The 21,842-nt window shown below is 43.3% G+C and overlaps 1 protein-coding gene across 1 annotated transcript in view; it reads right to left on the bottom strand.

Moving 5' to 3' along the window:
• RAP1B (RAP1B, member of RAS oncogene family) overlaps positions 1 to 19,571 on the bottom strand; it is a 299,284-nt gene extending 279,713 nt beyond the window's left edge. The window contains exon 1 of the mRNA XM_069229179.1: positions 19,437 to 19,571. The gene's annotated coding sequence lies outside the window, so the exon portion shown is untranslated. The remainder of the gene's footprint in view (positions 1 to 19,436) is intronic.
• Between the last annotated feature and the right edge of the window lie 2,271 nt (positions 19,572 to 21,842).

The raw sequence follows: 21,842 nt of genomic DNA, 5'->3' as shown, positions 1-21,842 counted from the left end.
AGAACAGTGAGCTCTTGATATCATTAACGAGAATTACTCAATAGAATTTTGCCAATACTGTAGAATTTCCCTGTAAGGCAAACTACAGTTAAGTCTGTGAACACACATGGGTGGGAATATGAAGAAATAGGCCTGAAGGACTCTCGGAAACGGAGCTCAGCTAAGCAACAACAGTCACCAACACGGAGTACGTGTCCCTAGGACGAATGCTGGCTTACATGGTGGGTATGTTCCTCACAGGAGGATAGGCGGTCAACATAATAGTGACAGCATAAAACAATTGTGCAACATGTTGTGGCATCAAACTCGGGGAGTGTCCCACTCCACTTACTAGTGAAAACAGACAAAACAGTAATAAATAAAGACATGGAAAACTGTTTCTCGTTTGGTCAGATCCATAAGGCAGTGGGTGACCACCAACCAAGGCAGAACAACAAAGGTCATGGGCCTCGCTCCGGGTGCGGAGAAGGCTCTAAAATACTATTCATAGGGAGCAGGGATGTCATTGACTAATGAGGGAAGGAAGGCTGGTTTAAATGTGAAGAAGGGACCATTCTGTCAGCAAACCAAGTGTCTCCATTATGGAAAAGTGAAGAGGGAGGAGTCTACTATGCCTAGAAAAAGCATCCTATCATTTTTTGTTAAAAATAGGGAGCACAGGCTGGACACTAAGTTCACTTAAACCTGTCCCTTCTTCATTCCATGCATCAGGATTCAAGAACGTCATGGGTCACAAGACCTTCTAAAGGGAAAGATGGTCTCTGATGACTTAAGAGACGTCAACAAAGCTCTGTGGGCTAAAGAACCTTGGGCTAGCATGACAGACTCTGAAGAATCTACTTCAACAGAACCCGTTCCATTATTGGAGATACCTGAACTAACGGTGAACGAGACATTATGAATCAACGCTGTGGTGTGTAATTTGAATAAAGCTTTGCATTTCCCGTCAAAGCTTGAAGTCCTCTGCCGTGAAAAGTTCAGTCTTTGGGCAAAGGCAGATAAACATTTGGTTGCAAGTTTGTGGGCGTTCACTGAATACCTGTAGAAGGATTCTCACACGCTATCAAATGTATTCACGTCAAGAGCAAGAGTAAATGAATATTCGGGGTGATAAAAAGGGAGCATACCCGGAACAGTGAGTGTTACATGTTTTCTACACTAAAAGAAATATAAACAAAACAAACAAGTGTAGATGCACTTTAGAGTCATCTTTCCACATGGTTACACACGACAGATGAGCAAGTTCTTTATTTCGTGGTATTCAGGTCACATCACCATCAGCTAGGTCCCGTCAGTGCTCCACCCCCCCCCCCCCCATCCATCTGTGTGCAATTCCAAGCTACACACCCATACCAACAATCTATTTCATTCACTCTCCGCACTCCAAAAATCGGCTGAGACATACAAGGAATGAGGGCATACAGGATGCTACATAAAGCAGGCACAATACTTGGTAGATGGCAGAGGCTTCAGTTAACAACCAGCAGTAACTACTCAAACGCATTCCAAAATGGGCTGCAGGGTAGGAGAAAGGTTTTGGCTAGAAAGCAGTCAGTATGTCAACTTTTGTGGCACATCCTACCATTGTGAAAGCCTGCTGTCTGTGGGGGAATTACACACGTAGTTAAATTAAGTGTACACACATGGTTGAGTTTAAGTTGCCTTAACAGTCATAAATGTTCAAACAAACCTGTAGTAATTTATTTGCCATGATCATCCAAGTAAAGGCATCTGTGTGGTTATTTAGCAGAGATGCAGGGCCAACTGGGTGCAGTAAATACAATGAAAACAGAAAGGGAAAAATGTTTAATATGCAATATTTTCAACATAGGTTTAGCTACAGTTTTATACAGGACCGAGTTACTACCTCCATGCCAAAACGAAAAAATACACAACTTATTTAACAAAGGATAGTTTTACCCCTCGACCACTTCAAGAAGTAATTACTAGGGCACAATATCGGAATTACATGTTCGAGGTCTCCATAATTAACAAAGATCTCAAAGCTGTCCAAATCAGTCAATTTGCTCTACTAGAAATGAAAGTGGATGATCGATACTAAAACACATGACAAGTCTTAGTTTATCACAAAGGAACCCCTTCTGCTCGATTGCTGCCATACCAATACGCTCATGAGGTGTAAAGCAGCAGTAATTACTGACTATCTGTGGTGGAGGAGGCAGAGAAACGTGGGGGTGGTAAACGAGAAAAAAAAAAGCTCCATGCCACAGTGTAGTTAACAGTCACTGGCTGGGGAAAGGGCAACAAAAATAACATTTTGACAGGGTTGCAGTTAATCCCAGCTCCCTTAACCGAACGCCACCCCACTGAGTATTTATTAGTCAGAGGCTACAAGACTAGAAACTGTTGGAAGGCAACTCTGTTAATAATGTTGTAACCACCGCCACGCTCTGGTCCTGCCTAATAAACATAAAGAGACTAACGGTGTCCATTCCTGGATAGTAATTGATATCAGGGTAATACCTCTTCCAAGTCAATGCTTACATCGTAAATCTTCTGTTAGGAATGTTGCGTTACTTTTTTGATAGGACAAGAAATAGTTCAAATGTGCTGGGAACGAGGACATAATGTAATGGGCCCTCGACCTGGGTTCCTTTCCTTGTGCACTAATACAAAAAGCACTATTGGTCGTAAGTTAAAATCAGACAGTGAGTCAGAACTGGTGGCAGAGAAGAAATCTATGTACGGGTTTAGGACAGGTAAGATCTGTTTGCTTACTTGTTTTCAGCCTTTTTCTACTGCCATCAGATGGAGACAGATTGCAAGCAGTAAACCAAGCAAGAAACTTATACCTCAGATCAAAATTAACACACTTTGTATAAAGTGCTTAACTTAGTAAATTGAGTCATGACATAAGCAGGTGTTTACAGAACACATATGGCTGTGTTAAAGATCTTGAGTGACTGGAAATGGTGTACAGGGTTGTGCAATTTGGTAAAATATCTACTTGTACAAGGGAGACAGTGCTTCATAAATCTACTTATCCTGTATAAAATGCATTTGCCCCATTTGATGCAATGCAGTGACGTGTCAAATTAGAACAGTGTCCCTACATTAAAGCTTTGATAGCCTAGTCTCTGGTTATGTCAGGGCTCACAATATGTGAGGGTTTGGATTCTAGGAAGCTCCTGGTTATACCACGTTTTTGATTATACCAAACGCTAAATATACCAGGGTTCTATTTCTTTCGAAAATTTGACTATTCACAGGCCGTTTTTAAGAAAAAAGTCTTCTATTAAGGGCTGCATTTTGATTACAACAGAGCTGCTCTGAATGTGCTAGTAATAATTATGCCAAAGTTCCAATTGCAGCTGAGTTCATCATTCGCCACTTTTCCTACTTTAGTATTTGAAACACTTTGCCAAAATGACTTTTAAGTGTTAGCTTGATTCTACAAAATAATATGAATAAACCCAGATTGTACTGGAAATTGCTTTCATAAATTAAATGCATATACACAGATAGTCTGAAAATGTGGCATGCATTTTGCACTCCAGTATCTTCATTAAGACACCTCAGCTCTAATCAAAAACGCAATGCTTAAAACACATCCCAATGTTCACCTGATGTTTGAGTGTCCTTTCCCAGTGATAAATACTCACTTTTTGGGGGTTGAACCAGCTTGTCAACTCCTGCTAAAGCACAAACTCCAGTTCCAGCACACGTATAGTTCACAATACAACCGCAAAACCAGTTTCGCACCAACTAAAGTTCGTTTCCAACTGCATTAGTGCCAAAATGTGTGCAATTAACGTAACGGTAATCCTGCTAGTGTTACATTCTTCTGTGCCCCAGCTATGGCAGTCACTATCAAGGGATAAGAGAGCTCTGCCGCTATTTTATGCTCCACATAGTTTCCACTTTCTCAGCGCGCACTTGGTAAAAAAATAAAAAATAAAATAACAATTTTTAAAAAGCGCTCAGCAAGAAGCAGCCGTAACCAACAGCTGGGGCAACTAAATCACCAGGTACGAGTTAGAAGTAGTACTGAGGGATGGCAGTTGAATAAAGTCACTGTGTCCAAGCACAAGTGGGAGAAATGGCCTAACTGTCCGTATTTAGACTGGTGAGCACGTACAAAGTGTCAAATATTTGGGTCAGCAATGCAACAGCAGCTCCATGCTGTGTCAGGCACACAAACTTTTACCACTGTGGATGTGAGAGAGCTGCAGTAAAACGTGTCTTATACATTATTCACAGACAGAAGTAAGCACAATGCAGGAGGATCTGGTTCTATAATTTCTCAGTTAACCAAGCAACATATTTGCATGAACAAGTCAATTCCTCAGGCAGGGCAAGGCAAGAAGAGTGTTGTGATCAGGCCTCATGGTCACTAATCTGACAGCGGGTTAAGTGAAGGAAACATGAACAAAGTCTATTTCAGCAAAATGTACAACTACCCGCCCTAAGCACAAACCAATCTCTCAACCTCCTGACACCCCATCAACACTTAACATTCTCCTTGAGCGTACACATGTTCAATATTCCACAGTATTTCCCATTACACTGCAGCAACACACAGATGCGTATCAACCCACCAAACTCCATTTCTGAGCAACGAAAATCATGTATTCAATACAACGTACTCACCTGCACCTACACACACAATTTTCTATGATGACCACGTGTAACCCACAGAAGACAGCAGAGCAAAACAATACAAACGTAAGCATGTCTGGGCGTGACTACACTCGACAGCTAAGTGAAGAAAGGAGCACACTGGCATGTCCCCAAGCATGACCTTAGCCCTACTATAAATCTGAAACTCAAGTTTATTTTCTCTGGCGTTTTTGACTTGCTGGTAAAGAACTTCTTCACAACACTAAAATAACTGTTGCGAACAACCTATTATTCAGAACCAATACTTTACTTGCTTTGCATTTTAATACAACAGATCTTTTAAGTCCAGGTTTGCTTGCAATGACTAATGAAACTGGATTCAATATAAAAGTCCTATAAGTTGGGTTGCAAAGTCAGGGGTCGGCTTTAGTACACAGGTTCTGACAGTTCCACCTTGGAGATTCCTTGGTCAAAGTGAGAACCAGGGCTTCTAAGGCAGATCTAAAGGTCTGAGGTGAGACTTTTTTTTATTCTTTGTACAAGATTTAATTGAGTGCCATGAACTTGCTTCACTCTCGGTATCCTCTGGACTCATGCTCAATGTTGGAAAAGTGTGGTCAAGAATATATGAAACTGAATGCCTTGAACAAAATGGTAATTTTACAAAAAGGTGCAAACTTTGCATTCCCAGGAATCCGGGTATAACAACCACAGCACTGCTCCTTCAAATTAACTCTCAAATGCAATAAACAGTCCTTATGGGTTCAATAAAAGTCATGTTACTTTAACTTGCTAGAGAGCGTGAATCACACCAAAAGGTGTATCTCATAGCTTCCTTTAACACATGTTCATCAGTGCAGCAAGTTAAAATAAAGCTCACCGATAATAATAAAAATTACATGAAGATAAATGATTCCACATCATAGTAAGCAAGATTCAACATTTCGTAGATTTATATGAAATCCTTGTTGCCTTGTTCCCACCCTCGCTCAGTTAGTTTATCGTCTTTGTTGACTCTTCCCCATCCTTCCTTCCTCCATTGATTCATTTATTATTAGTGTTGCCTTGCCCTCACCCTTGGTCCATCACTCCATTCTTTTTTTGTGTTGGCTTGCTCAACCCCCACTTAACCTCTCTCCTTTTGTCCATGTTGGCGTTCCCCAACCACACTCACCGTCTCTCTTTCCGTCATCTATGTTGCCCTAAACCCCTTCCCCTATTGATCAGCATACCAGCTGTAACACCAGAAAAAAAAAAAACAATCATCTGTATTGCCCCCCTCCCGCCCCTGCACCCTCCTTCCAGCAATAAACAAAGGCACTATTAAGTGTCTGGGCATGGCATAGCACATAATAATAAGAAGAAGAATTAAAAAAAGAATTAAAAGAACAAAAAACAGCCATGAGGTATAGTAGCCACACTGCTGTACAATATGGCTAGAGAACACTGACAATACCTTGAGATGGCGAGAGATATTGACTGACAATGTTTGCTCAGCTTATTTCTGGCTCAGCCGATGACAAGTAGATTTCTTTTAACAGGACAAGTAGTCCCATGGACAACTAGATATTTTGTTAAATTCCACACCCCTGCACTTTATTTATTTTGCAGTTTTATATAGTGTGAACTTGATACAAGGGTATTACATCGCTTTACATGAGCACCAGTTACATTACACAAGAAGACTTACAATTTTAGTAGCAAGAGGAGATTAAGTGATTTGCCCAGAATCACAGGATGATGAGTTGACACAGAGCGAACAGTGCGCCCCAGCTCCAAAGTCGGCAGCTCTGGCACTTACACCACATCCTCACCCCTAGGGTTCTTTGTCTGCTGTGTGCTGGGGCAGTCTGGGAATAACTAGCTTATTATTATTATTTTTTTTTTTTTTAATATAGCACTTGGTAATACAGGTTCTGCCATTTCATAGCAATGCAAAGCAGGTGCCATTCTTAACAAAATCACTATAATTAGTGCCTCCCAGCTGCTCCCACCTCCCCTTCTTAATGGCGCCGCTGTGCGGCGCCTAGTGTGACCCTCTAACCTGCTTTTGGCCAGGCGTACACTCGACTCCACCAGCCTGCCTCTGTGCCCCTGACCCCGCCGTTTGCTGCAATAGAAGTTCAAGGCCCGCCACGAACCGCAGGCACCCGCCAGCGCCTCATCCCTGGTGCCTAGTGGTAGGCGTGTAGTATACTGTGTATTTCATTTAGTTTCCATTGCTCGTATTTAGTTTATAGTATTTGTTTTTTTGTTTTCCACACTGTTTTTACCTTTAAACTGTGCCCGTTTACTGCTCCGCTTTGTATTTGAGCTCTCTAATTCTGCCCATTATCTTTTCCGGCTCTTGCCGGTTTCTGTGAACCAGCCGCTGCGTCCCCGCCCCCCTCGCACCTCCATTGGACACTCCCTCCCAACTCCCAGCTGCTCCTCCCTCCCACCTCCCCTTCTTAATGGGGGCCGCGCTGCTGGTGCACCAGAGGCAAGCCCGTATGCGCCTGGACCACGCCCAGCACCCGTCCCGCTGGTCCACGCTCCTCTGGCCCCCCCCAAGCGACCCTACTCCTCCACAGAACTCCTTGCTCTCAACCAACAAGCACCACAACAACACCAAACCCCACAATCATCTCAACTGCATCCTCCTTAACATTTGCTCTGTATACAAGCACACCATCAGGCTTTGGGACCTGCTCACCACAAACTCTCCTGACATCACCTTCATCACTGAAACATGGATGAACTCTTCATCAGAAGCCACCATCACCCCCACTGATACAACCAACACTACAACACCATGCAGCACCAACCTACTGAACACCTGGACTCCCACCAACGACGAAGAAATTGACAAAACCATAAGCTCCATCCACTCGGGCTCCCCAACAGACCCTTGCCCCCACCAAATCTTCAACAAAGCCAGCCAAATCATCGCTCCCCAGCTCGGGCCGTCATCAACAGTTCCTTCGACACTGCAACCTTCCCAGATATTTGGAAGCACGCCAATGACACTTCTCAAAAAAACCAAAGCAGACCCTGAAGACCTCACAAACTACCGACCCATTTCTCTTCTCTCCTTCCCCGCAAAAGTCGTGGAGAAGATAGTAAACGTACAACTGTCTCGCTTCCTAGAAGACAACAACATACTTGAGGTCTCCCAGTCTGGATTCCGCAAGAACCACAGCACTGAGACCACCCTCATCGCCTGCACAGACATCAGGACCAGACTGGACAAGGGCAAGACAGTCACCCTCATCCTCCTAGACTTCTCTGCAGTTTTTGACACCGTGTGGCACCAAACCCTCTGCGCACTCCTTTTCGATGCCGGAATTCGACACATAGCCCTGGACTGGCTCACCTCCTTCCTCTCCAAAAGAACCCAAAGAATTTGCCTCCCTCCGTTCCGGTCTACAGCCACCAAGATCATCTGTGGGGTCCCCCAAGGATCCTCCCTCAGCCCCACCCTCTTCAACATCTACCTGGCTCCTCTCGCCAACATCCTCCTCCCCCACGGCCTCACCATCATTTCATACGCTGACGACACCCAGCTCATCATCTCCCTCACTAGGAACCCAGCTACCGCCAAGAGTAACCTGCACGCCGGACTCGACATCGCCAACTGGATGACAGCAAGCCACCTCAAATTGAACTCAGACAAAACAGATCATCATCTTCGGCCCCAACACGGCAGCATGGAACGACTTTGGTGGCCCACCACCCTCAACACCTACCATCCACGCACACAACCTTGGGATCATACTGGACTCGTCTCTCTCAATGACCCAGCAAATCAACGCCGTATCATCCTCCTGCTTCAACACCCTTCACATGCTACGCAAAACTTTCAAATGGATTCCTTTAGAAACAAAAAGAACAGTCACCCATGGCCTCATAAGCAGCAGGCCTGACTACGGCAACGCCCTCTACGCAGGGACCACAGCCAAGCTTCACAGAAAACTCCAGTGAATCCAGAACACAGCCACACGGCTCATCCTCAACATCCCTCGCCACAAACACATATCCACCCACCTCAGATCCCTACACTGGCTGCCAACAAAAGGATCATTTTCAAAATCCTTGTCCACGCTCACAAAATCCCTCCAAGACACTGGACCGACCTACCTCAACGAACGAGTCTCTTCCACATACCAACTTGACAGCTCTGCTCCGCCGACCTCACCCTCGCTACAGTCCCCCCCGCATCCAACGCACCACCTCTGGCAGTAGATCCTTCTCCCACCTTGCCGCCAAGTCCCGGAACTTCCTCCCCACCAACCTACGCAAGACCCAGGACCGCCTAACCTTCAGAAAGGACCGAAAAACATGGCTTTTCAAGCAGTAACCACCCCCCCCCCCCGCACCTTGAGACCCTACCGGGTGAGTAGCGCGCTTAAGAAATTATTTGATTGATTGATTAATTAATTAATTCATTTACATCGACCTTGCAGAGATGAAAAGGTGAAAAGGCTATATCAGAACTGCAATCTATGACATTATTGTTCGGTCAAGACCTCTGCATTAACCAACTGAGTAGAGCTTAACACTAGGTGATCTAGCATGTGCTCTTGATAACCTCCTGAGGGTCACCAACCAAGCACATAGGTTAGTTATAGACAAGAAGATGGCAAAAGGTGTGGTCTCCAAAATGGTGGAAAAGGAGTTGTGACTCCAGACGCAAGCACTAGAGGCCTCAAGCTGGATAGCAAAAAACATCTAGACTTTGGATGTAAATTGAGCCTCTTCAAATAGATTTCAGTTAGCATAGGTAGTCATTTTCCTAACTCTGAAGTGCAAGCTAACATAAGGGTGTCACAGTGAAAGCAGCAGCGTATCATAGGGCACAGAAGTGGAGCCAACTCCATCACTTTCTCCTCTCAGAATTCACTGGTGTCGTGGCTTTGACAGTCCCCTCACAGCTACTGCGACACTGCAGATGCCACTTCCGGTCTAAAACAGCACTTGAATAGCACTCCTTCCTGTTTGAAGAGGCCCCACCTCGAAAACACCCCACAGGCACTGTCACAGGGACAGAGAGCTTCCACATAACCCTCTGGACTCCTGTGTATAACATCACAGCAAAAATAATGAGGCCTTGTTGTGTTCTCGCGCCTGCACTTTCAGGCCTGGCAGGGTTGCTGTGGCACCTGGCATACATCCACTACACTCCTAACAAAAACACACAGGTAAATTTCATTGTCATTTACAACACCAATAGCTCTAACTCTTACAAATGCAAGACCTTTTACATTGCAAATGATTGTTCCATTTAGAATGACCCAACGGACCCATCTCTCGATGGACCTGTGAAGTATGCAGAGAGGACAACGGGTTATGTAACTAGTGTCCACTACCCTACATTTAATGCAAATTTTTTGAAGTGGAGTCTTCTCTCAGGAAGGTTTCAGTAGCTGTGCTGTTTCTAGACAACGAGTGAATTAACTTCCTAAACCAGTAAACCGAATATGATCAGAAAGTGTTAGTGACTTCAGAGGCCATCTTTGTGCTAGAAATAAGTCCAATGAAAACATTAAGCAGTTTTCTAGGTATCATCCGCATAAGTTCCTCCATACTGACCCAGGAATGTGTCGGAATTTACCATTTAATGAAGATGAAAAAGATTATACTACACGCCAATTCATTTCATGTTATCATTGTTAAGGGGACTACTGCTAACACAGACATCACTCGTGCAAGAAGGATTTAGACATGCCCTGTGGTAAGCAGATGGGGACTGAAAACTGATTGCACACTGAAGGCAGCAGAAATCTATCTAATGGCTGCCAGACAAACAAATAGCAAGCAAATAGCGCAAGCTTCGTAAACACGAACTAAGTAACTGCGGGGAGGCTGAAGCACAACACATCAAACTTTTGTCTTACTCCATGACACTTCTAGACCACATAAAACACTTACAGATGTAAGTTTTTTTCAGGTCATTCTTTATTTTTTTTGTTTTAAATTTGTGAAATAGATTAATGTTTTTTACAGCCTTCGTCCATTCAGACTGAGTTGCAAACAATCTGTCTCATTTAGCTGACTTTTTGAAGTTTAACCACCAAAAATGTAAGCAAATGTTCAAATTGACATGTTTTAATTTGCACTTTAAAAAGGTGCAGCGCAATGAATTTTTCCACTGCATTTTATTTCCAAGATGTCATAAATCCCACCAAACTATACAAATTAATCAGTGCCTTTCAATCGCTGCTCTTTTTCCAAGGAAAGCTGTGACGCGATAGCTCCAAATACGCTACAGTGAACTTTCAAATCACCACGACCCCTACTTGGGTAGTGAAAAACGTTCGCAAATTTAAATCATGCCCTTCTGTGTACCAGGACTGTCACAGCTAAAACAACAATCGGGCAAGCAACAGTACATTAATACCATTCACTTAACACACATGAAAACCCCAATCCTTTCACCATTAACTATAGGTTCGGTCTGAAAAGAGGACCGACAACGAAGGGAGAAAATTAGAACCAACACGGATGCTCGCTTCAACTTAAGTGATGACTTTGCAGTTGACACCTTCAACCGCAACTGCATTTCTTCCTCCGCACTCCCCCCGCTGTGATGTCCTTTCTGTCAATGCAGCTCAGGCGCAGCAAATAACATCAACCTAACGAAGAGAGATGCTGTATCATATTGGCAACGGTATTCTGCTGCAGTACGGTCTTCAATGTAAAAGAAAAGCAAAGAAATACCGCACTGTAAACTTACCAAACCTTATTTTTCAACCACTCCAGAAGGGCAAATAATGAAGTAACGTGAACTTTAATTTAATGTGACACTTTTTTTTTTCTTTTAAAGAGTGAATGGCGGGGAGAACAGGAAAACGTCTCTAACACAAAAAAACACACGCGTTGCTATTTTCACCTGATAGGACAAAAACATCTAATTGGCAACCCAAGGTCTACTAGTCTCCTTAACGTTTACTTTATTCATACACACTACTCGTAACTTCCGATTAGTGACAGTAACGGAGGTGGTCCTGGATCCCAGTGGTTGATTATTTTTAAACACTTATACTGATTAGGCATAAAATTCAAACTCAAACCTATTTGTTCTATCTACCCCATCTTCATCATTTCACTCAGATTAGCGAACTCTTCACTACCCCCTCCAATGTTAGCATTACTTAAAAACACCAAAAACACCCATGCCACATTTTTGGACCCAGGTGCAGCAAGAGACACAGAAGTTGGCCCTGATTACAAGTTTAGTTACTACTTATCACACCTGATAAATAACGATACCACGGGGCACATTATTTAAGGATGTTGTAAATAATACCTATTACAAGATGGTGGGTAACGATATGCAGATTTTGGTGTTTATCGCACCAAAATACGCATGATACAGTAAAGTATGCTTTTCCCTCTATTAAATTATGGCAGGTTCGACCTGACGAAATTTAACAAAGTTTGAAATATTTAGCGCATCCGGTAGTTATCGGATGCGGTAAATACCTACCAACTCGTAATTCAAACCCATGTGTAAACAGAGGCTTAGGCACAGATCGGAATATACTGATCAACTCCTAAACAGGGCCTAAATGTTCAAGTCATCCACTAGCTTTCCACTTGAAAACTTTTGGACAGCTGAGAGCCACCCCACTTCCGGACAGCCCTTTCCCTCTTTTAGTTGGGGCAATTTAATTACAGTATTCATCATAGGCCATCTTTCCTGAAGGAAGTAAACGTCGGAAATGCCCGAGGCCTGCCAGCTGTCATTTTTAACCTATATAGCAAGTCATGATATATTCCAGGACATATACTTAATATCACTAACAAATATACTGCTCTGCAGGAAGCCCAACTGACCCACAGTTGAGTGAAGCTCGGATTGAGCTTCAGTATGAAGTACAGAAGGATTGTTAACCAAAATTCAGGATGAACACTGACTGGGGACCCACTTTGACAGAGGGAGGTGGCGAAATAACAGAATAAAGGTGAATGAAAATGCACGAGTGCCAATCTGGTGACAATCTGGAAACAACAAGATTAAAAGTGAAATCAATATATTATGGGGGTACTTGGCCAGGGGAGTATTCTTACTCGTAGGAGTAAGAGAGAAAGTCCCCTCCCATATGGCAGTGTCTGTACCCGAAACACAGATATCTGCCTGTTTCTGATCCGTACGCCCCCCTTCGCCTCATTTTGCTAAGTGTTCGAACATTACAGTGGGGGTCGTGGGGTGTGAGGAAGAGAGCTCTCAAGGATGCTGAAGACCCTGCTTTGGGGCTCGCAAAGCACAAGTTGGCATGGCGCAGGATATCATAATGTAGGTCCACACCATGTGTTGCTTAAGTGGCCATTATAACAAGGCCCTACATTCTTGATGAAGATGGAACGTGCGCCTGGCAGTATGCACAGCACAGACCCTTTACGTATTTGGAGGCAAGATGTCAGGGTCTTGGCCGCACGGAGAAGATTGGCTTTGTGATATGTTACAGTCGGTGAGAAAGTGCAGAGTAGTTAGTTTGGAAGGAATTATGCAGAACAGGGCCCTGCCCACTTGGCGCTCGGACTTAAAGATCGAGGGCTGCTGGATGAGAATGATGTCATGATGTGTTTGAGAATTAGTGAAGAGCAGGGCAGTCTATATGCCTATTGCGAGCAACTTCACATGAAACAATTCGCAGAGAATAACATTTTACCAAAGGTGCATTACAAAAAAGTCGCAGACACCAACTTGATCTGTGAAGACATCCTTCCTCCACTCACCCGAGTAACTAACCAAGCATCAGCACAATAAACATACAGTGGCGGACCTGCATTTTGTCCATTTTTTTTTTACCCACACAGGAGAGTGCTTGCATTATTCAAGGATAAAATATATTGAGACAGGGTCAGCAATTCTGAGGTGGAATTGGGTCAGGACAACGTAGACAGCCCTCCCAGAATCAGCAACATCAGTTCAGGCCACTTCCAAAGTTAATCTACATTTTACCACCTTGCTTGAGGACCGTCATGCTATTTGTTGATCATGTTTATTATTATGTTTTTTTTATTGGTAGAGAGTTCAGTGTTCCACTACACAATTTCAATGCCATATACATTTTTCAATTATGTCTTCTACCCAAATGCATAACATGTACAATACGGATGTACTACAAAAAAGAGTGAGCTTCTTACGCTTGCAAAAGTTACTGGGGTGGGGCGAAGTCTATGCCTGCCTTTGACACTAATAAATAGACGACAGCTATTAGGTAGCCAATTTGGGTCATCCTAGCATCGTGGTAAGCTGGCCCTCCCTAATACAGTTTTATTAGTGCATGTTATGGCAAACTGCATCCACCTTTGAATTCTCGTATCAACAAAGCAGCATTTAGTTGCCCATTTACCCTATTCACATCCCTGACTTATTCAGTCCGCTGTGGTTGTTCGGTGTGGCCTGTACTCAAGTGCTATAATATTTGGTCCCATACTGCCAACATTTCCTGTCTCCTTAGAGCTGACGGCGGTAGAGTGGTTTGCCTCTTCACCGTACATTCAGTCCACCCACCTCAGAATTTCACTCAGCCAGTCTTCTTGTGGGCTCTCCGATGACCTCAATGTAATAGCTATACAGCGTTTCACTACAAGCATAGCCAAATCAGCAAAGTTGCAATAATACTTAATATTTTGGAGTCTAGGCATTAAATCCACTGAACATGTCCACAGGACGTAATCTACTTTCTCATCTGTCAACATGGAGACTATGTTTGCACATTACCCAAAATGGACGGAGCATCGGGAAGTCCCAGAGCATGTGGAAGAACACATCAGTCAGCATGTCTACACGTGGGTCATTCACTACTCAGTCATACATGCAGCCTATTGAGCTTTCTCAAGGGCGGGTTAGCCTTATGAAGGAAACTGAACTGGATAAGTTTAAAGCCTGTGCTGGGTCTGGATAAATATTTGGGGATGGAAACGGAAGTAACCAAGTCGAAAGTTAGGGTTCCACGAGTGTCAAAATTGAGAAATAAAAACGATCAGCGACTACTATAGAACTAAAAGCCTTTTCAGACCATTTTTTTAAGTCATTTTTATAATGACTAAGAAGGGCCCAACTGCTTCCCAAGAGATTTACAAAAATATTGAAAAGGTACGAATTGACAAAGCCAAAAGAGCGGCAGCCAATGTCAGACCGATTAACTTTGTCAATGTGTGGTCTGTGCTGTTACCTCCAAGCTTCAATCTCACTATTCAAAACACCAAGAATACTGCACTGACATGTAAATGACTGTCTTCTTGAATTTTCTTCAACATTCTGACGATTTAGGAAGATGCCTTTAACATGCCACAGAGTTTTTATTTATTTTTTAATGCCAAAACAGGCCACACAAACTTCCCCATCCAAATTGCATGAGATTATCAATTCCAAGGTGAAACTTCCCTCTCCGTAGACTATTTTTACTATGCACACTTTTGTGCGCAAGAGGGAAATGAAGAGCTGTTTTCGAATCTCTTTTGCGTTAAACTTCCATTTCCGTCAGAGCCTCTTACAAATCTACTTTATGGATCACAGGCAAAAGAGGTAAACCGAAAAGCCATGCAAACAGCATTTTTGTGTCCGTTTAAGTGCTTTAGGACATTCTTCATTAACTGGACACGTTTTTCCATTAATTACTTCAAGGGACCCAATCTGGATGCAAATCTGTACGACCAGAATTTGTTTTCGGAAGCATATGCGAACACGAAATGTATAACACAATGTATTTTTGGGTCTCGCCCCCACAACATTAACCAATCGCAAGACCTAATAAGTGACTCAAAATGGCAAACTTGCATGTAGAGTTCTCGGTCGAGAATCCTGTCTCTCCAAAATGTTCACTACATAGTAAGTCTCCTTTCATGAACTTCCTAAACAATGTAGAACAAAATGACACCACTGCATATGCATCTTTGAGCAGCATACGCAATCATCTTGGAGTACTATCTTAGCAGATGTCATCCTAGAATCACTGAAATGGCATTATGAACACACTCAGCTCTTGTACTTACATTGCCATAGTATTGAATATTTAGCCAGCAGACATGGCACTCAACGCAATGACAAACAGTAGAGCCATATTTTCTCAATCTTGAGAAGGGAATGCACCTTTGTCATTAAGTCTAAGGTCCCTGTATATCCTCATATTAATACCAAGCTTTCTGGCAAAGGCCAGTGGAGCTAACCATAACGAGAAACATTGGCTAAATAATGCCTACATCATTCGGCTTTTCAATTCCTAGGGTACAATGTGTTGCACTTATTAAGAGTACTTTAATTCCTGAAGTCTAGGTTTAACATCCTAATTAAATTTCATCAGTGTACAAATATTCTTACGATCCAGACAGCATACAGATGGACTCAAACAGACCAACCTTGCTGGGAGCTGCAGGTAGGTCATGGACTTAAAACTCTGCCCAGCTTAACAGCACTGCCACACTAGGCCTTGAACTTGTAGCATAAATGCTCCCTAACATACACTGGATTCTATTACTGCCTGACAATAGGAACATTACCAGTGAGCAACTTCACAGGCTCTCTTAACTTCCGAATTCATGAACGAAACTATCTTCCTAGATAAGCCACCTGTTCATCTATCATCTGCCCAGAGTTAAAACTGTCCCAGGCCTGCATGCCAATGTGGGACGAAACATGTATTGATTGTCAAATCTCCAGCATTCCTCTAAAGTACTTAAATGTGAAAAGGATGCTGACGTCGGAAAACAGCTTAATGGGCGGTCCCAGTTAGGGGGAAGTCTTCGGATTGAGGCTGCAGGCTTCACAGCAGAGTCCGGCAGGGGCCAACACACAGTGGACTCTAATCGCTGGGGAACCTTCATAGGACCGGCAGGCAACTCTGACTCAGGCCATGGGCGTACGGTGCAGAGGTGGGTCCAGGTGCGGTTTTGCGGTTCCTCAAGGGAAGAGTTATTTTTCTTTAATGTTGGTTTCTTCTGGGCAGGTCTGCTGTCCACTGGAGATTTTGGTCTTTGTCGCAGGCAGGAGGTCCTCCCAAGGCTTTGGAGGTCGCTAGGCTGCTGAACAGGGCATCTTTTGATGCTGGAACATTGAGGGCTGCAGACAAGCTGGGGCCAAGTCAGTTGGTGTCTGCAGTCTTCTCTGCTGTAGCAAGGCTTTATTGTCGGGCTCTTCTTAAGTTGTCAGGAATCTGAGTCCTAGGGCTCAGAAGTGCCACCTAAATTCTGAATTCAGGGGCGTCACAAGGAGTGCCCGGTGGAAGCCAATGGGCTACTCACTTTTAGGGTGACTTCACCCATTTTATGACCACTTCTGCTGAGAAGTGGACATAACCATAACCCCAGTGGCCTAATTACTTCCAAACATGATGGAGGAATTTAAAAAGTAGTGTCCACTTCAGCTTGTCAACTTTAGGGGTGTGACTGGCATGAAGTGGGCACTCCTCCTAATTTAACAAATTTTCCCCAACTGTGCAACAGCCAAAAGTGGGGTCAGGGCAAAGGGGGTTATTCATCTCCAATATCTGGAGAGACCTGTATCACATTACAAAGGTGGCAAGCCTTTGAAGCTCCCCGCCCAGGAATGTCCATCCTGCCTGGAGAGGAGGTAACATCTGCCCAGTGCAGGCTTTTATCTCCGGGGTTCGAGAGCACTGGGTCTCACTGTGGGGGCCCAGAAACGCATCTGTGGTAGCTAAACTAATCAGGACCAGTCAGTCACCAGTAACTGGTAGGTTTTCAGGGGGTACCTCGATGGTGCCCTTTGTATGGATTTCTTAATAAAGCCATCACTAGAACCAGGGTTAATTATTCTGAGATATTTGATACAGGGTTAGGGAAGCCATCATGTAGCTGGGGAACTCGTAGTTACCAGTGCCCAGCACATCAACCTAAAATGGCTTCCCTGTCCACTTACTATGTTTGAGAATTAACCATCAATGTCCTTGCATGTAATATTATGCATCTTGCCTTAGGGCTGTAAGGCCTGCTAGAGGGGTGACTTGTATACATTGCATGCAGTGTTAGTGGACAAGGCGTGTTTTCAATTTTGGGAGCAACTTGTCACACAGCCTGCAATGGCAATCTGCATAAGGTTGGTGTTGGATCCCTCAGAGTGGCAGAAGTTGTACTGCAGCTCTGATGGGCCCTCTTCAGTATCCATGCCCTAGGTACCAGGGGTACCATTCACTAAAGGCTTGTAGGGGACTGAAGGGATTTGTCAATTGGGGATCAAGTGACCAGGTGTCTTTGTTTTAGGGAAGGAACAAACTCTGGCATTGGGGATCTTGTTAGCAGGAACCCAGTGCACTTTAGACAAGGTTGAATCTAAAAACCAAGCAAAAAGTGTGTGGGGCATACTGCAACCAGAACCCAGATCCCTACACTATATATAATATAATAATGTATTAGCTATCTTCTATAATGATTTTGATGTTTTGAATTCACATTTTGCCATTATTCTTTACTGATGTCACAAAATTGCTGTACAAACATTCTATGAAGGTCTCTCTAACTGCATCACTCTTTGATGAACCCTTGTTCCTCACTATCGTTGTCAATCTTGATGAGCAGAAGCTTCTGATCACGTCTCTCTAAAATCCATGGCCACTTTCTGCAACCAAAAAACTCCTTAAACACAAACTTCATAATCAGATAACAGATCTTCTGAACAAATAACTAATTGTATTAACATCTCTAGAGTGCAACTCTCATTCCACCCTTCATAAAAATAAAAAAAAATACATTTACTTACATCGTGTGACAGCATCATGTTTGGAGATCCAAGTTTGCACCTGTACTAAGAGCAAATTACCATACTCTTAACTCTGTTTGGTTTCTTTTGTACGTACATCAAGAAGCTAAACTATATTAAAGAATGTGCAAGTCTGTCGGTTGCACATGTTTTTGACAAAACAGTTGTTTAACTGCATCAAAGCCTCACTGTACAGACCTCTCCCTTATAATTATTTTCAATAGACACAAATAGTCAATTTAATAGTCAATATAATAAAGTAACCCCTGGGCGTCAAAAACATACTCAGCAAAAGGATCATAGACAACACAGGCTAAAGACTCAACATTACATTTCACACACAACAAATAGAGCCAACTCAAATCTCAGGGCAGCTAAGAGGCAAAACGTATACAACACGGCCACAACTAAGATATCACAGGCATCCCCCCTGGCATCAAGTGAGAAATCATCACGTTGATTTTGAGGATAGCAGTAATGCCGAATATGGGGTGAGCATTGCCGTTTTAACTAGGTGCTAAACATCCACAGGAATCAAAACGTGTACTGTGGCAATACAAATTCCATAGACAGATACTGAAAACTGTGAAGGAGCCACTCCCCTAACCTGACATTACAGAAAGACAACACACGAAAAGCCACTTCTAAAAATGTAAGCGTGTAGTTCCCGAAATAAGGCCATAAGTAACTCAAAAAGGGTCTGGCATTTCACACGACAACGTTTCTGCCCAAAGACAGAATTACATTGGAAAAAAAAAACATCCCTATCTGTGGTGAGTGCAGCAGTCAGGAGGGGGCAGCCCAGTCTCTCGGGCGGCAGTGCGGAGATTGGGCGCAGCCCACCCTGCCGAGGAGATGCTGAGCATCGATCTGACCGTCTAACGACGCCCTCTCCGCACTCATAGCGACCTACGGCTGGAACCGGAGCCAAGGAGGGTGTTACAAGAGCGAGACACGGATAGCGCCGGGAACGCACAAGCGCCAGTCAGCGGTAGCGGCACAGGGTGGGGCCCAGGCAGGCTGCTATGGAGCAGCGTCAGAAAAGGGAAGAAGGGGTGAGCAGGAGTTGACATGCTTTCGGCGGGCGACTGTTACCGCGAGGCAGAACCTATTCAGATCAAGACCGTCTTGTAGGGGGGAGTCTACTCACCAGTACCGATCCCGTTCACACGGGTCACTGGACTCTTCCGGCTGCCTCGGGCCCGAGCGCCAGCTCACTTGCACGGACAGGCAGAGGCAGGCAGCATCCCTGCGCTGCTGACATCACTAGAGCCCGCCCACTGCCGGAAGGCGGCGACGTGCGGTAGCTCAATACTTGAACACGGCCCGTCCGCTCCCCGACCGCCAACAGCCAATGGAGAAACGTCAAGAGCACTTTTAAGCCAATCTGAAACAACTGTATAGCCGCAGAGGCTGATGACCAATCGAAACTTAAGTGACGATCTCTAACCAATCCCTTTACAGGAATATATTCAACCAATCCAATATCTACACAATTTTCGCCCGTATTAGTATGTTTTCTTCTAACCTATTGGCCGTAATTGCTAGGTGTACTGGTTGTGCCTGTGATCCGGTTCTATATAACTAGTTTTTTTTAGATTAAAGTCTGCCGTGTACAACGGATTGATTTCAGTTTGATTAAACTGCCAAGCATAGCTGCCAAGTTTTCACTTTGCATATCTGTGACACTTCGAACCCCTAAGTGTGGCACTTTAAGTAAATAGTACACAAGGCATGTCTGTTCAAATTGCATTTATGTAGCACTTACTACCCCTGACGAAGAGTTTTAGTCAATTTGTCAAATAAACAAATGGTGATTTTTTGTGTAACATTTTTTTCTGGAACCAGCGTAATAAAGCAACTGGGATGTCTGGAGTTACTTATGCAATATTTTATTAAAAATTTGTTTTTTTAATGTGACCTTTTGTGAAACCGAACCTTCTTACCATCACCACCACCACTTCTTTTCGGATCTTCAAAGTGGATCTTAAAATTCTCATCTTCCAAAGAAATTTTTCTCAATAACCCCTCCTACCTCCCTACCAGGCATACAGCCTCAGATTTAATGGAGTGACCCTGACTGTTACATAACACGTAGAGAGGTACAATGACCTTTCCGCTTCAACTCTCTAAATAAGGAATGTGTATTTTTTGTAACCTTAATCAGTTAAAGTTTTCTAAATATGTAATTTGTAATGATTATGTAATTTGTAAATACGTAACTCACCAAGAGTAACTGTAGTAGCTAGACTTGTCACCTAATGTCATGTTATTCGAAATTTCTCATGTAACATTCTTTCGCTGTAAAGTGCTCTGACACCTCTGGGTAATGTCCCTGAGAGAGCGTAGTTTATGTAACCTATATTAGAATGAAATATCTATATATTAATGTGGGATGATACTGCATAGAAAACTATAATAATAGCGATTTTGCTTAAACGTGTACTGGAATTGTGACCACGATGAGTGGCCACCAATGTAGACGCAACTAATAATGATGAATAAAATGTTTACGTTATGTTCAATTAAGCTTATATTAACGTTCGTATTGTTGAAACTGTATTGAAATTCTTCATAGGCCTTAAGTTAGCGTGAGCCGCAGTTTAGCTGCTCGGCTCTCATATTAAATGCATTTTCCTGTTTTTCAGTGTGCTGACTCACAAGGGGCCATGACCCTGTAAAGTTTATTTTTCTTCAAACTTGGAAGACAAATGTATCCACATTAAATCCGTTCCCAGGCACATCTTCGGTGCCCTGAAATGAATGTTATAAAATATTGAAACAAGTGTAGATTAATGTTATGTACAAGGTCACTTAGACCGGTGAACAACGAAACTGCTGACCCAAAGGATGTGCCAAGAGATGCCAAAATATGAAGTAACGCCGGATGTGCCACCTCTGAAGACGTCAATTATGAAGACCAATCAACGATCAGTAAAATAACGTGGGGTGATAATTGGGATTACCGAATGTTAAATTTGATAGGTTAAAGATAGTGGGGTATAGTAAATGTCCAATAGAATTTTGGGGGAATGTACTCCGAAAAAGGGATAAAAACCCATGTCACAGAAAGGTCGGGATCATTAGGTAGGGAATGCTATTGATTTTATCCAGAAACTCTGTCACTCTGTTTGGTGACTTGAGACTTTATTAAAACCATCCTTGTCCTTAGATTGCCCATTTTACACTTTACCTCCTTATGAGGGAAGTGCCCTTTATGCCCTTTAGTTAAGTCCTGACTGATGGCGATTTGACTGATGTCCTGAAGACAAAGACTGCACCTGTGTGCTGACCTAATCTTTGAAAGGTAATTATGACAATGCAATTGTAATTTGTCTGTTTGCTTTTCCTTTCTAGGTACCAACTGCTTGTTTTGACAGAGACCATGGCTAGATGTTTTCCAAATTTGTGTTCTAAATTGTTTTGCATGAAGCCCAACATGCAAATGCTAATCTGTGGTTAGGACAGGTGTTCACTTAATTGACGCAAATAGACAAACGACTGAGACTATGCTTTGTTGAACTGACGTGATATCAAAACTCTGCTATACTTTGAT

This window comes from Pleurodeles waltl, chromosome 4_1 (genome assembly GCF_031143425.1).
Source record: "Pleurodeles waltl isolate 20211129_DDA chromosome 4_1, aPleWal1.hap1.20221129, whole genome shotgun sequence".
Taxonomy (NCBI): Eukaryota; Metazoa; Chordata; class Amphibia; order Caudata; family Salamandridae; genus Pleurodeles; species Pleurodeles waltl.
The sequence above is the reverse complement of the archived record's forward strand: the minus strand, read 5'-3'. Positions and strand labels throughout refer to the sequence as shown.